A 13949-nucleotide genomic window follows, 5' to 3' on the forward strand; every position below is an offset into this window, starting at 1 on the left:
GTGCGACTGCCACGCCGCCGCCGACGTCACCGGAGGGGGGGCGGTTCTGGCCGTTTCCACTCGAGCTAGAAAAATAGGACCGGGGCTGTGGCAATGTGATGCGATCACGAGTGTAAGAGGGATGGAAAATCAATCAAAATTCAGTTTAACGACCTGTTTATTTAGGGAATAGATTTGTCCTCCTCCTATGGCTGACATAAATCTGTAGGATGCCTATGCATAGTATGTATTATGTTGAGTGGTATGAAACCGTTTTAAACTATAGGGTTTTAAAGGAAAAACAACTGAATTCTTCCATAGAAGTATAACTGATTTTTGTTTATTATGGTCACAGTCTGATGATTAATGACGATTTGCCCACTTTTTTATTTACCGCTTTAACACTGGATGTCATACAGTGATCCTGGTATAAGGAAATAATCCTTTGCTTGCTCTCCATCAGCCGTGAGCATTTGAATGGAAGTGGCCACCTACTTACAGTCTGGGTTTATTCTGCTTCTCTGCCTTTTGCTTGTTGCGCCAATACATAAATCTCAACAGTTTAAGTTTACAAATGGTGTTAAGGTAATTTGCATTTGGCATGTGCCTGAGTGTAATTCTCACCTCCACATGTGAGGCACAAGAGCATGTCAGGAAGAGCCCTGGAGCCTAAGTCCTTTGGTGTCCATTAAAGAGGGAACATCCAGGCTCAGCCTTTCTTCTCCACTCGACAGACGTCACCACAGAGGGAGAAGGACCCATTCACCTCCCTTGGCTGATTAGAGCTTACTACTACCTCAATACGTCAGTAATTAGATTAATGGATAAGTCACTGCAATACCTGACCAGTGTGTCAGCCAGCCTCTATGGCTGTTACTGCATAGTGCCTCTCCAAATGTTGAATTTTGAACATGCATGTCTATGTGTGTGCATTTTCCTGTGTATGTGTGTGTGTGTGTGTGTGTGTGTTTGTGAAGGCCTGCCCCCCAATGTAATTCTGTGACAACAACGCAATAGCATTTAGCCAAAGCCACAAAAGCACACTGCCCATTGTGTTAAGAACTATAGCAGTAGCAACCAAAGCCAAGGGGCAGTCAACACACAGATTAGATTTATCAAGACAAAGTAATCTCTTCCTAACATCTCTAGTGCTGGTACTATCATCAGAACATGTTGTCATTCTCCCACTGGGGGGTGACATTCCTGACAAGGTCAAAATATTAAACACTGGTTCATGGTCATGAGAATGACTGGTTGGATAACAACAATGGACACTTGCATCATATTTCAAGTGCTACTCGTTTGTGCACGTACGTGTATGTGTGTGTTTGTGTGTGTGTGTGTGTGTGTGTGTGTGTGTGTGTGTGTGTGTGTGTGTGTGTGTGTGTGTGTATGCACGTGCACCTGTATTGTAGATGAAATGTCTCTCCCTCATGGAGATCTGCTTGGAAACTGGCCAGCCTTAAGGACATATCACCAAAAATGTTTGAAACAAAACAGTCTGAAAATGACATTCACCACCACCATGGATGCATGATCCTGGTAAATATATTTTCTATTTTAGTGCAGAAACACATTTCTGCACCAATTAAAATCCAATTAAAATTTATATGCAAATACCCACAGCAGTGACTGAATTCATAAAATACAGAACGCACCAAATATAAGCCTAGTTTACCTAATCTCAAGGCTTCTTTAACTACTTTGTATTCTGTTTTGTTGGGCCTCTTTCTCTTTGACATTCCTCTGATTGTCTGCAGAGAAGAATGGTGGTTTCTGCAGCAGCAGCAGCAGAGGACACTTGTCATTGAGGTAAATGAAGATTCCTTGGCCAGCACTCAGTCCATCTCCTCAGCACAGTGTCGGGAGCCTCAGACAGAGACATGCTGATCGCAGCTGATGGAGCATAGCCAGCCAGCCCAGCCTGACTCATCCATTGCTTAAAGAAGTGCTTTTTAGGCACTGGCCTGGGAACCAAAGTAGGGTCGCAAGGAAATGACAGCTGACCAAAATGACAGATTGATCCACCATAATGCTGCCACAACCCCTTTATCCCTACAGCAGGCTGAATAGTGTTAGCACATTGTGTTGTAGATTTGCTTGCAGAATCCCAAAAAAGCTGGGACAGATCCCTTTGAAGATGTAGGCTCACAGTGGAAACATTTGAAAATCACTGGTGTAAATCACACCATGAAGTCACTTATCAACCATAAGTAGTACACTAGTAAGGAGGTAATCACTTCCAACATTGATTTGATTCACATTTTCAGTATTTATTTTAAAGTCTTACCTTAGTGAGATAAAATTCAAAATCTGTAATTTAAAAAACAGACAGAAAAAATACAGCTACTGCATTGGTTGTGTTGCCAAAGCTACAAGCTCTGCCACAGTCTTAAGCACAAGCAAACAGCACACATGTAACTGGGGCATAACTGAGATAACATGCAGGTATAGAAATATATTTCTGCCTGTTGTTAAGGTATAGTTTATGGGTGTGTATTGTCCTAGTTTCCATTATAGAACCATAAGTGTGGAGTATGTGTTCTGAATACATTCACTTATCAGTTGTCAAAATAGCACTACAACATGCTGTTCCAGCAGTGTCCTGGGAGTAAAAAAAAAATGTGTGAAACAGCTTTTACATAGGTCCATTCCCTGGTTTCCATGTCATTTCCAACTTCTCTTGTGCAACAGCACGTGACTACCATATCCAATGGCCAGCATGACTTTTTATAGACCCACTATAGCCTCTAGGCACCATTTTGCCAAACATATGTGACATTCAAGGAGTTAGTAAGTTGTTAATTACACTGATAGGAGATAAGCAATTGAAAATGTTGGGATCTTTTCTAGAATTCAGCTTTTGGAGCGTAAATGGCATGGCAGTGTGTGTGTGTGTGTGTGTGTCTGTGTGTGTGTGTGTCTGTGTGTGTGTGTTGCACATGTCTACTTCAGAGACAAAGGACCTGTTTCAACACACATCTTTCATCTTGCTGAGTCATCTTCAGGTTTTGAGCCTCTCCATTCTTTCACTCTACAGAGTTATGTTCAGTGACGCTGCACAGATGCGTTCTGACAAGGACACTATGAATATTTTAGGCATGTGGGTCCAGCACTGGCACATGGCCTGTGCTGCTGTGTGGGTGTGGTGATGCTTTAGGAGGGTGGGACTGGGCTGGAGGGGGATAGAGCTTTATCAAGATTTTAGAGGGACTCTGCAGTGTTTAAAATGTGTTCTCCAGAAGTGGATGAGCACATGCCACTTTATTTTTAGAGAAAATATTCTGACGCTGATGTTGGCCACACCTTCTCTGCGCTAGCCATGATGTCATTTATTGTCATTTGTATTATAATTAAAGGAAGGATGAATAACGTGCACACAATGAAATCAATGTAAATTTCTTTTGCTGCATGTTTATGGAATATATTACTTCACTGAAAATGGCATAATTTTGTTGTATATTGAGATAAATTATTGAAGTCTTCTCAGATCCATTCACAGCTTTGTTTCTCATTCTGTTGGAGTGGGCTATAGCTAGTTTTGAATATGTGACAAAACAGAATTTGCATTCTCAGAGCTGTTTGGCTCGACAAACAAGAATTTTGTTGGCCTCACTTCTTTCGCACTCCTCACCCCATGGCTACTGTAAGATGAGAATAGGTGCCGCGTGAGTGTGGAGTCACATAGCCCTCTGAGAAGGGTCTGATAAACTGATAAACTGCAAAACTGCATTAGTCATCTCATGACAGACCCATGACCTTGATGAAACAGAGGCAGTGGGGTAAATAGTATGTCATTAAAGGGGCCCAATTCAAGATTGCAAAGAATGACATGCTTCTGCTGCATCAGCAACAACAGAAGTGTTTTATGCTTTATGGTGCGTTAGGTCAGAGAGATAGCACTGCCTATGTGCTAGTTAGAAGCACCAGACCTCAGAGAATTTAGGTTACGTACTGCACAGAATTCAGGTTATTCATTAAGGGTTTTTTTATGCACATAGGGTTTCTTGAGATAATTTAGAATCTTTGCTTTAGGACAAGCTTGAATCATGTTGGACTTTCAACCCCTATTGTGTGAGTGATGGCCTTTCTGAGTCAAAATCTGAACCTAATTTTATTTGTGTGCCTCCAGCTGTAATACATGGTACCATGTCCAATTTCCTCAAAACTACAATGCTGGTAAAAAAAAAAAAAAAGAAAAGAAAAAGAAAAGAAAAGAAAAAAGAAAAAAAAAAGTTGCATGTTTGAAAGGCCAAAGTTTAGCATGTGGATCTTAAAGGCAGAATGAGTAGGATTTGTTGGTTGCGGTTTGCAAACATAACATTGCAACATACAAATTGGCCCTCCAGCAGCTTCCTGTCCAACACAAAAACAGGCCAGCACCACGTCTCTCTTCATCCTCCTTCTCTCCCTCAGTGCTTGCCAGAAAAAAAAAAAAAAAAAAAAAAAAAAAAGCCAACCTCAGATTCACTCTCGATGTAGATCGAGCTTTGTCCGCTAAGCGTTTCGCCTTGCTAGATTTACTTTTTTCCCATGGTCTGCATCCATGATTTTTGGAGCTTCCTATTGGATGTCAACACACACATGCTATCACATGCTATCATGGCACTACACACCATGATTGGCTGTGAGCTACACACCCACTGCCCAAACACTGACTCCCAGTAGAGTCCTGTTTTCAGCAAAACACGAAAATCTAGGTAGAGGGCAGGGTCTCTGCAGATCCACACACCAGCACACACTTCTAGTGGCTCATAAGTGATAATTGAGAAGGATTGTTTTTGTATGAGTCCATACATTGTTTTTAAGGAAAATCCCACTTACTCTGCCTTTAAAAGATAGACGGAGGTGGAGAAAGCAAGATCGGTTTATGTAGCATGTGGTCAGTGGGACAAATAACGTTAATAACAACTCCCAACTGAAAACAGTATCAACTGAGCAAGACTTGTGTTACAGCACCAACTCGCCGATGAAGCATTTACTACCAGTAAGCTCTCATTCATGAGGCATGATTCATTTCCTGTGCTGCAATGAAATAACACCAGTGGAATGTGCATGTAAATTTATCATGAAATAAAAAAAAAAAAAAAAACTTGATGATTAACTGTGTTGCAATCATACAAACCAAGTCCATTAGTTGATTTGATTTGGCGTAGCTGGTTCATATTTTGAACGGTCTGATTCTAATTTTAAAAAAGCCATTAGACTGTATTGGTTATACTATGTGCTATACTGTATGTGAGCGTGTTTATGTGGAATAATTTGCATGGCAACTGAACTCACTGAATCTCATCTTTGAAACTAAGAGGACGGATTTATCTAAGAATATTTACTGCAAGAAAGCTTTTCATTATGCTTTCGGCTGTGCTTCTGGCTGCTTTCTGTGCCAACTATTCACTCAAACAAACGTGTACATTTCCGCCCAACTCTTTTATGTGTTACTGGCATGATTATTATTGCCTTAACTCACTTTCCCAAGCCAACCATCATTTATTCCTAAGACACTTAATTACTGTGTTGAAAAAACATGAATGAACTTACCATATTCGTAGTGTTGAAATGCAAAGGCATGTAGGTGTCTCAGAACAGATGTAGCAGTGCAAGGCTTTGGTTGGAGTGTAGGAGACTTGCGTTCCCAAGAGGAGTAGAGTGAAATAGATGCAGTTTGAAACAGGAGAGTTTGGCTGCGTGTGAATGCAGAGATAACGTAGATGGAAACCCCCTGCTTTAGCCAATCTGACTCAGATATGATATCACACCAATGAACCTCTCTGACCACCTGGGATCAGAAATGCTGGGAACACACATTTCTGCACTCATGTTCACACACACACACACACACACACACACACACACACACACACTCCCTCTAATGTTCTCTTTCTTTCGCTGTCTCTTTTTCTTCATTATACCTACTGTATCTTGATCCCTCATGTAGAGGTGCACAAACATCACTAATATTCAGGGATTTGCAGAACTTGCTTGGATGTAATAACAAAACATGACCAAGCAACATTTGTTCCTCAAAATGAAAATAATATGCACTGGGGTCCATGATATCTGTTCCCTTGAACAGCTCCAATCTCCTCAACTCATATATCCAATCAGCTAACTTCCTAGGAACAAAGAAAATGAAAATATGTGTCTGTCTTTATACACTGTCTTCTTCTTCTTTCGTATCCTTCCATCTTCTATATCTTCTATATTATACACTGTAAATCTGTATGAAATATTAGTCTCTCATTTAAAATGCTTATGTTTTGGCTTTTCTTGAAGAGTCATGAAAAGCTGTCTATATAAAAATAGGACAATGCAAGCTATCATTTAGAGCAGATGTGAATAACAACTGACTCCTACTGCTGAGTGATAATTGTGACTATGCTGGCCCACACAGACCCACTGACAGTAACAGTATGTCACATTTACTTAAGAACTGTGCAGATGCGTTGTGCTGTAGCTAAATTTACAGCCTCAAAGCAAAAATTCTGAAAGAATAAGGAACATTTGAAGCTGTTTCACACAAGGTTAGTATAACTTTATCAAAGATTGCACTTATCCTATTAGCTCCTCCAGTCAACATCTGCAAACAAGAAAAACTAGCTGGTCAGCATCATCAAACAGACCTTTTATGTAATAATATCACATAAATACGAGTTTAATGGAGAAAAAAATGTGTTGTTAACTTTAAATGGCAAACATGCCATGGCAACAGTACACATAAAAACGGCCACGGCTCCAACCATCCTGGTATGTTGTTTTGAATAAGAAAGGACACTCTACTTCAGTCAAGTTCTGCGGGTACACCCTACATTGTGTTTCCCATCGAAGTGTGCCAGGCTGTCCTCACGTGCCCACAGGCCAGGCCAAGTCACAAGGGTCCAGCTTTCTGTTCTGTGGAAGTACACAAAAGTCCTCTCACTGTCTGGTGTCCCACTAGGGCCTCTCCTGTTTCCAAACTCTCCACCCTGCCGCATGTAGTCTGTCTCTCACAAGGCAAGTGGGTCAGTCTGGAGACAGCACGTACACACACACACACATGCACACACACACACACACACACACACACACACACACACACACGCATTAACTAGATTTCGTTTCGGAATAAAATGGTTGTGAATGAGACTTGATTAATGACTTGCTGAGCTGCTGTCTTGGCCTTGTGCTGCATTAATCTTCTTGGAAGCCATAGTGCTTTCATACACCTCGCTTAGATGTAGGTGCTCTCATTAACACTGAAACTACAGTCTGTGTGTGATAATTAAACATTATCCTCTCTCTCTCACTCTCTTTGTTTCTCTCTCCAGCTAGAAAGCGCAGACATCTCAATAAAATTATCTCTGTCTGCTCACCATCACTCTCTGCTTTACCTAATCACTATAGAAATATGTCCTCCTTCCATTTCAATACAATGCTCAAGTACAGGTATAATGTATTTTTCAGTGTGCTGATATTTTAGTATTAGTTATGATAGGTTTTAGTGTGTGGAATCCTAAATCCTAAATGTGTTCATTTGAACTGAGTCTCTGTTTTTACAGTTTCCATGTCCTGTACATGTGCAGAGGCCTTCAACGTGTAACAGATTGTTGTGCAAGACACTCTTGAGGAAACCCTTCAGGCACTTACACCTGACTGGGCTGTGTTTGTCTTGTGTAACACTGAGAAGTTCAGAGGTCATGCTCCTTGCACCCCGATCAGGTCTTGTCTCCACAGGTTGTGAAGTGCATCTTCTCTATATTCAATTACTGTTGCAAGGCAACTGCAGTAGGTGCATTCCTACACTTGCTTGAGTAAACATGAAATGACACAAAAGCACTTGTGACTGATAGCTGCATTACCCCACAGAACATTGACTCAGTGTGGAAAATTAGAGCTTTTACCTTTATATAGTCGCCAAATTAGAGCTGTTAGTAATACTGCAGCCTGCTCTAGAAGTATAACTGGGATCAGAAAATGTGTAAACAGCTAGATGTGTAAACAAAACCAAAGTATTTCAATTCAATGTTATTCATTTCTTTTGGCAGAGCAATGCATATGAAGCAGCAGAGTTTAAAAGTTCGCAACATTGGTGCAATGAATGACACCTCTACTTGCCATAAACACACACACACACACACACACACACACCGACACCCACACACACATGCACCAAAGCAGGTCAGTACACTGGCTTTGGGGAAGACCAGAGATTCCGCCGCTATTGTGAGCTCAGAGAAGTGGAGAGTGAAATCCAGCTCCCTCTGCATGGCCCATTTTACGACCATTTACAAAAAAATCTTTTTCACAAGGTCTGTACATCCCATGAGGCCTGAGATGGTCACTTAATTAAATGGCCGTTTGATCACCATACATTTGCTATATCCAACCATATTCACAAGGCCTGGAGCCAAAAGAAACAAATAACTTATGTATAACAATGAACTGGAATGTCAGGATGGAGCTCACACAACGTATTTATTTCACCAGAACCCAAAACGAAAATAAATGCTCTTTCTCTGACTTCCCCATCCTCCTTTCTTCCTTTTCTCTATTATGTTGTGATTATTTGTTATCTTACTTCTTACTTCCAAAACTTTATTATTTGTATCTTTGTCTTTTTTCATATTTAGAGTGTTAATGTGGTAGTAGTCATCTCATTTAAAATGTGTTTGAATAATCCTGTAAGGGATAGGACAGGCAAACACACACACACACACACACACACACACAAGCACATTCAATAGTCCAGATGGTCCAGATTAAGGGTTTGTCTCACCTTCGTCTTTGATGCTAAAGAAGAGTTTCAGGATTTTGTTTAATTTCCAATGAGCAAAAGAAAATCTCTTCCTCAGTCACATTCAACAAAGTGATCAGAACTGATCAATCTGATCAACTCAAAGCAGTCAGTCAATTTTGATAAATGCTGCATCATCATCTGACCAATTGATTGTTAAAGACAAAAAAATCCCTGACCTTCCTGGCTCTGGGGGTGTCATCAGTTTTTCAATGCATTAATCTGTGAAAACACATGACAGGCTGTTTGGTCTCAGATAGTCCAATCACTGGCTGCTCCTATCACTTCTTCTTCTATCCGTCTGACTCATCTTTGTCTCTGGCACTTCCCGCTTCACGCCCTCGTCCTCTCTGTGCCTGTTCCATGGCATCATCCATTTTCTTCCTGTGGTAAACTGTCGGTGATCCTGCAGTGTGTGTGTGTGTGTGTGTGTGTGTGTGTGTGTGTGTGTATCTTTGTCCTTGTTTGTTTTTTGTTCATTTCTTTCAACACCACCACTAGGAATTACATGAATATATGTAAATAACACAGATGCCTCATGTATTAAAAGAGAGTCAGCACAGCCTGATTTCAGTTTCTGTTAGAAAAGATGAATAGCATGAGTCCTTGTTGAAAAAATATATTTCCCGCTGTCTTTCTATCTCTGTTACCGGCTTGTGTTGCAGTTTGGTGCTCTTTCCTGCTGAGCTCTCCTCTCTCTTACTATCAATATTAAGACAGGATTATCACAGATGAACTCATAAAACCTCTTACGTATTATTCAGTGCTGAGAGCAAGTGTCGCTCTGATCCAGGTCATCTTAACAAGAAATGCATTAGATTTTAATTGATCAACACTGAGTATCCCTGGCATCACACTGAGGCCTGAGGCTTAAACAGAGGAGGAGCAAACGCACCACATCACAGGCAAAAACACATGTTTAGGGCAAGAAATTAATCTGTGGATTTAAATTATTTATAGGCAAATCCAGATCACAGGAGTGCAAGCAATCCTCTGTGGCTGCACATGTGCAACACAGTCCCCGTGGGATTTGTGATAACTCTAAAAAAAAAAAACACAATAGAGATACACGGAATATGAGGACAGCCCCTACTGTATATAAAGGGAAACCAATGTAAATTCAACTTGTAGGCTCTCTTTCTCTCTTTCTCTGTCTTTGTCAAAGCTCTGTGCTTCTCCTTGGAGTTGCTTAAAGGTGTACTCCAACATTTTGGGCAAAATACCCTTTTTCTGGTTCACCCACACTGAGACAAGATGTTTGATACCATCTTCACCTCTGTACATGCAGTGGTTTGGAAATAAACCTCATAAGAACCTTAAAATGAACTCATTAAAAAAAATCCCAAGATGTGTATTTCAAATACACAGGATGCACTGTGTAAATAAGACAGCTTCAGAGTTGCTGTAAGGTTTGTTTTTCACTTTGAGTTAGGCTAATGACTCCCACAGACTTAAAGTCTTTATGCTAAGCTAACACAAAATGATGCTCATAGGAACCGAACCACTGGACGTACAGATGTGAAAATGGTGTTGAATGTCTTGTCTCAGTCTGGGTCAATCAGAAAAAGGGTAAACCAGAATGTTGGAATATTCCTTTAACCTGCAGTGTAAATGATAAACTGTACTGAATATACTGTATCACTATTTGATTTTCCTCTTTGTAATGATTTACCTAATCTACTCTTATCTTCTACTATCCACACTCAGTGAACCACATATTGTGTTTTTTGGCACTTTATGTGGTGGCTTTCTATTAAAGTAATCCTCAATGTGTCATGTATAGTCAAACACTGAACTGTGCCTTTTATTAATTCCACTCTGTTTTTCACTTAATGAGCTTTTTATTATCTCAGAGCCCCCCTCTTTGCATATCCAGGCACACTTGGTCCACAGAGACCGTAGATGCTGAGAAGAGCTGTAAGCAAGACTTAATTATGTGTACCACCGGCCAGCTGATCACACTGTACTTTCCACAATGAACTAGTTAACGCCACATCCCTATAGAGAAATAGTGCCATGACACACATTTGTGTTGTGCAATGTCTGGGAAGACAATAATAGACAGACACCTGTTTTTTAGGCCATCTACACAGGCGTTTCTGATAACATTAGTCAGCTTATTCATCATTCTGTATCACTGATTTTGCTTCTTTCACCAATCCTCAACACTTCTGATCATAATTATATCCCCCAAAATAAACAGTGGCCTGGATGTTATAGATTTGCCCTGACCGCTGCTCTGTTACACGGCCACAGGATCCTGGCGGTGAATGAGATACACAAATATTGTTCATTCTAATCTTTTCACTCATGGCCCCTGGAGCGAGATTTATATTGATTTTGATGCGCATCATAGTGCTGCAATCAGTCCAAACTTTCAATCTGTCAGCATCATAACTCCAATAGTTTTTATTTGAATCTTTTCAGTTTTACAGCACACATTTATGACCCCTAGGGGAAGATCCCTATTGGTGACCCAATGACTTTTACTCTGGAGTCACCATCAAGCCAAACTCAGGCTGTTATTATGGGGTTGTAACCTGCTGTTGTTCATCATGTATCAGTATACATCAGGTTGGTCAAAAAAATGGATTTGTATGTCCAGAATTCATAAGACTCAGATATAGCCACTGCCCTTGCTGGAATAACATTGATTTGATTCATATGTTCATATTTTCATGATGATAGCTTAAACATCCACTGAGAGAAGTAGATGAACTGCCGTTCGATAATCATTCATCATTATTCTGCCCACGCTCAGTCTCCTGTAAAAGGAATTTTCCACTCTTTGAAGTGAACATTTTCCCCAGAGCAAACAACTGGAGCTTATACCAGAGCCGCTGAGGTTGCAACAGGATTTCTCAGTGTTCGACCTCCAGGGAGGGGCTATACCAGACAGGCGGATTTGAAACGTGACCCGGACCTCATCAAAGGTCAAAGGCCACTTTAACACATAAATCCCCAAATGACAGGACGCATACCATCACACACCCCCCCGTGCACAGTAGTAGTTTAGTTCCTGGAAAGTGAATAGATTTACACACTATACATACACACAAAACATGAACACACACTCCCCCACCCACCAGAATTATTATAATTTTGTATTTTTCCATTAGCTTTTGTTTTAATTTTTGCTTTTAATTCAGTTTAGTTTATTTTAGTCTAGTTTAGTTTAGTTTAAGTGGACAATAATAACCTTGCCACCTACCCACCCACCCACCCACACACACACACGCACGCACACACACACACACACACACACACACACACACACACACACACACTTCTTTTTCTGGTATGTTCCACACAGAAATAGCACTGGAGTGTGTTCATAAAAGTCTTAAATACCTCCTAACCCTTACATACTTTCCTACATCAAGGTGAGTCTCTCACTTCCTCAGTATAAACAATGTAAATCTCTCAGGAGAAATTTACATCTAGCATTTTCCGAGCTGTTTACTTTTAGGTATTGCATATGGCCCCAGAACTGAATAATATTTAATTTCACAGGTTGTTGTTTCACATACTCAACCATGGTCTTGAAGACGTTTAAGGGAGAGTGTGTGAGTTACATGTCACTACGGTGAGGAGTGGATGCTTGTCATTGAGTGTTACATGACCCTCATCACTCATGAGCTAATATAACATTTGCAGGGTGAAATGGAAGATTTTTTTGGAAATACATGCACACACACACACACACACACACACACACACACACACACACACACACAGTCGCTGATGGCTATCAGTGACATTCTCCATTAGTGGTTTAATGTTTAACTAGTGTACCTTCAGAGAGGAAGCCTTACATCACGTTGACCCCAGTCACTGTTGCCCAGCTCTGGCCGGAGTTATAGCCAGCTCCCTGCACATTGGTCATGTGCATCCCAACTTGCATAATTCTTACAGTTTAATCCAACTACTATTGACATTTATGTATGTAAGTGCTGTGGACTGTGCTTTGATATCCAAGTTGTACTTGAAAATCAACGTTATCAGCTCAGCTCTCTGGGTCAAGGAAGACTTTGATGTTATTATCAGTGGGGAACGTTGATTGCATTCAGGGCGTCACAGTAAAGCCGGTACATTTTAGGCTCTGCTACTGATTAGTATTTTATGGATGAGAAATGATTGGATGGTAGGTGTTGCATTGTTATCTATAATGAGGCGAGTGCTGTTTACAGACTGCTACAGAACTGAGTGACAGACTAAGAGTGCGCATGTAGGTCTGCACGTTTGCATTAACCCCCTCTCTTTGCCAGCTGACCTGGTTCCTACACGATGGCACTGTACAAGTTGAGCTTAGGCTGTAGGTTTAGATGAGGTTATGGATGTTGTAATGGAACAAGGGAATTAAGTGTATATTAATCTGTGAAGTGTGTCTACGCGGTCATGCAACAGCACTGTGTGACCTACACTGCAGGCTGTATTATGGCTTGTTAAACTGGGTATAGGATAATGTTTTATGCCTGGCAAGAAATTCAGAACTTTGAATTTGCATAGTTTTTGTACATTTTTATGCTTGCTCCATGTTCATCTTTGTGATGGTAAAAAGGGGATGAGGACTGACCGGGCAGCTGATGATAAATCATTAGGCTATCTAAGCACCAGTGTGAAGGGAGAGGCCATGACATGCTCTGTATGTTTGCAGACAAGGTGACATTTATAAGATTAAGTAGTGGTTTATGATTACAGTATATTATACCATGCTGTCCTAGAGAATATCATCAGATAGAGCATTCCAGTCACATAGCTTTACTGCCTGGACTGGTAATATTTCTGTCCAGCTATGATCCAAGATAAACCTTACTCACATAGCCTGTTATCAGGCGGAAGATTTGAATTATTGTGATATTCAGTGCAGATCAAACAGACTCAAATACTTTTTGTTCTGTTACCGCCCCTATCAAGCCATAAAATACTTAATAGTACTCCTGTTTACATTCTGGAGTCTGAAATAAATAATAACTGTGTAAGACTAAAGATGCACCCGAGTTGGAATTATTTTGTGAGGTTTTTTTTTTTTTTTTTTTTTTTTTTTACCTTATTTTAATACTAATTTTATGCTGTATGTTTTTATGATTATTGATTTGGTGTTGTTGTGTCTTCATGAGTTGCGGCATGTCAGCCAGAGTGCTGAGAGGTGTAGCTTTCTATTATTCAAACACAGACACATTTGCACCGAGACATC

Source organism: Myripristis murdjan, chromosome 4 (genome assembly GCF_902150065.1).
Source record: "Myripristis murdjan chromosome 4, fMyrMur1.1, whole genome shotgun sequence".
Classification (NCBI taxonomy): Eukaryota; Metazoa; Chordata; class Actinopteri; order Holocentriformes; family Holocentridae; genus Myripristis; species Myripristis murdjan.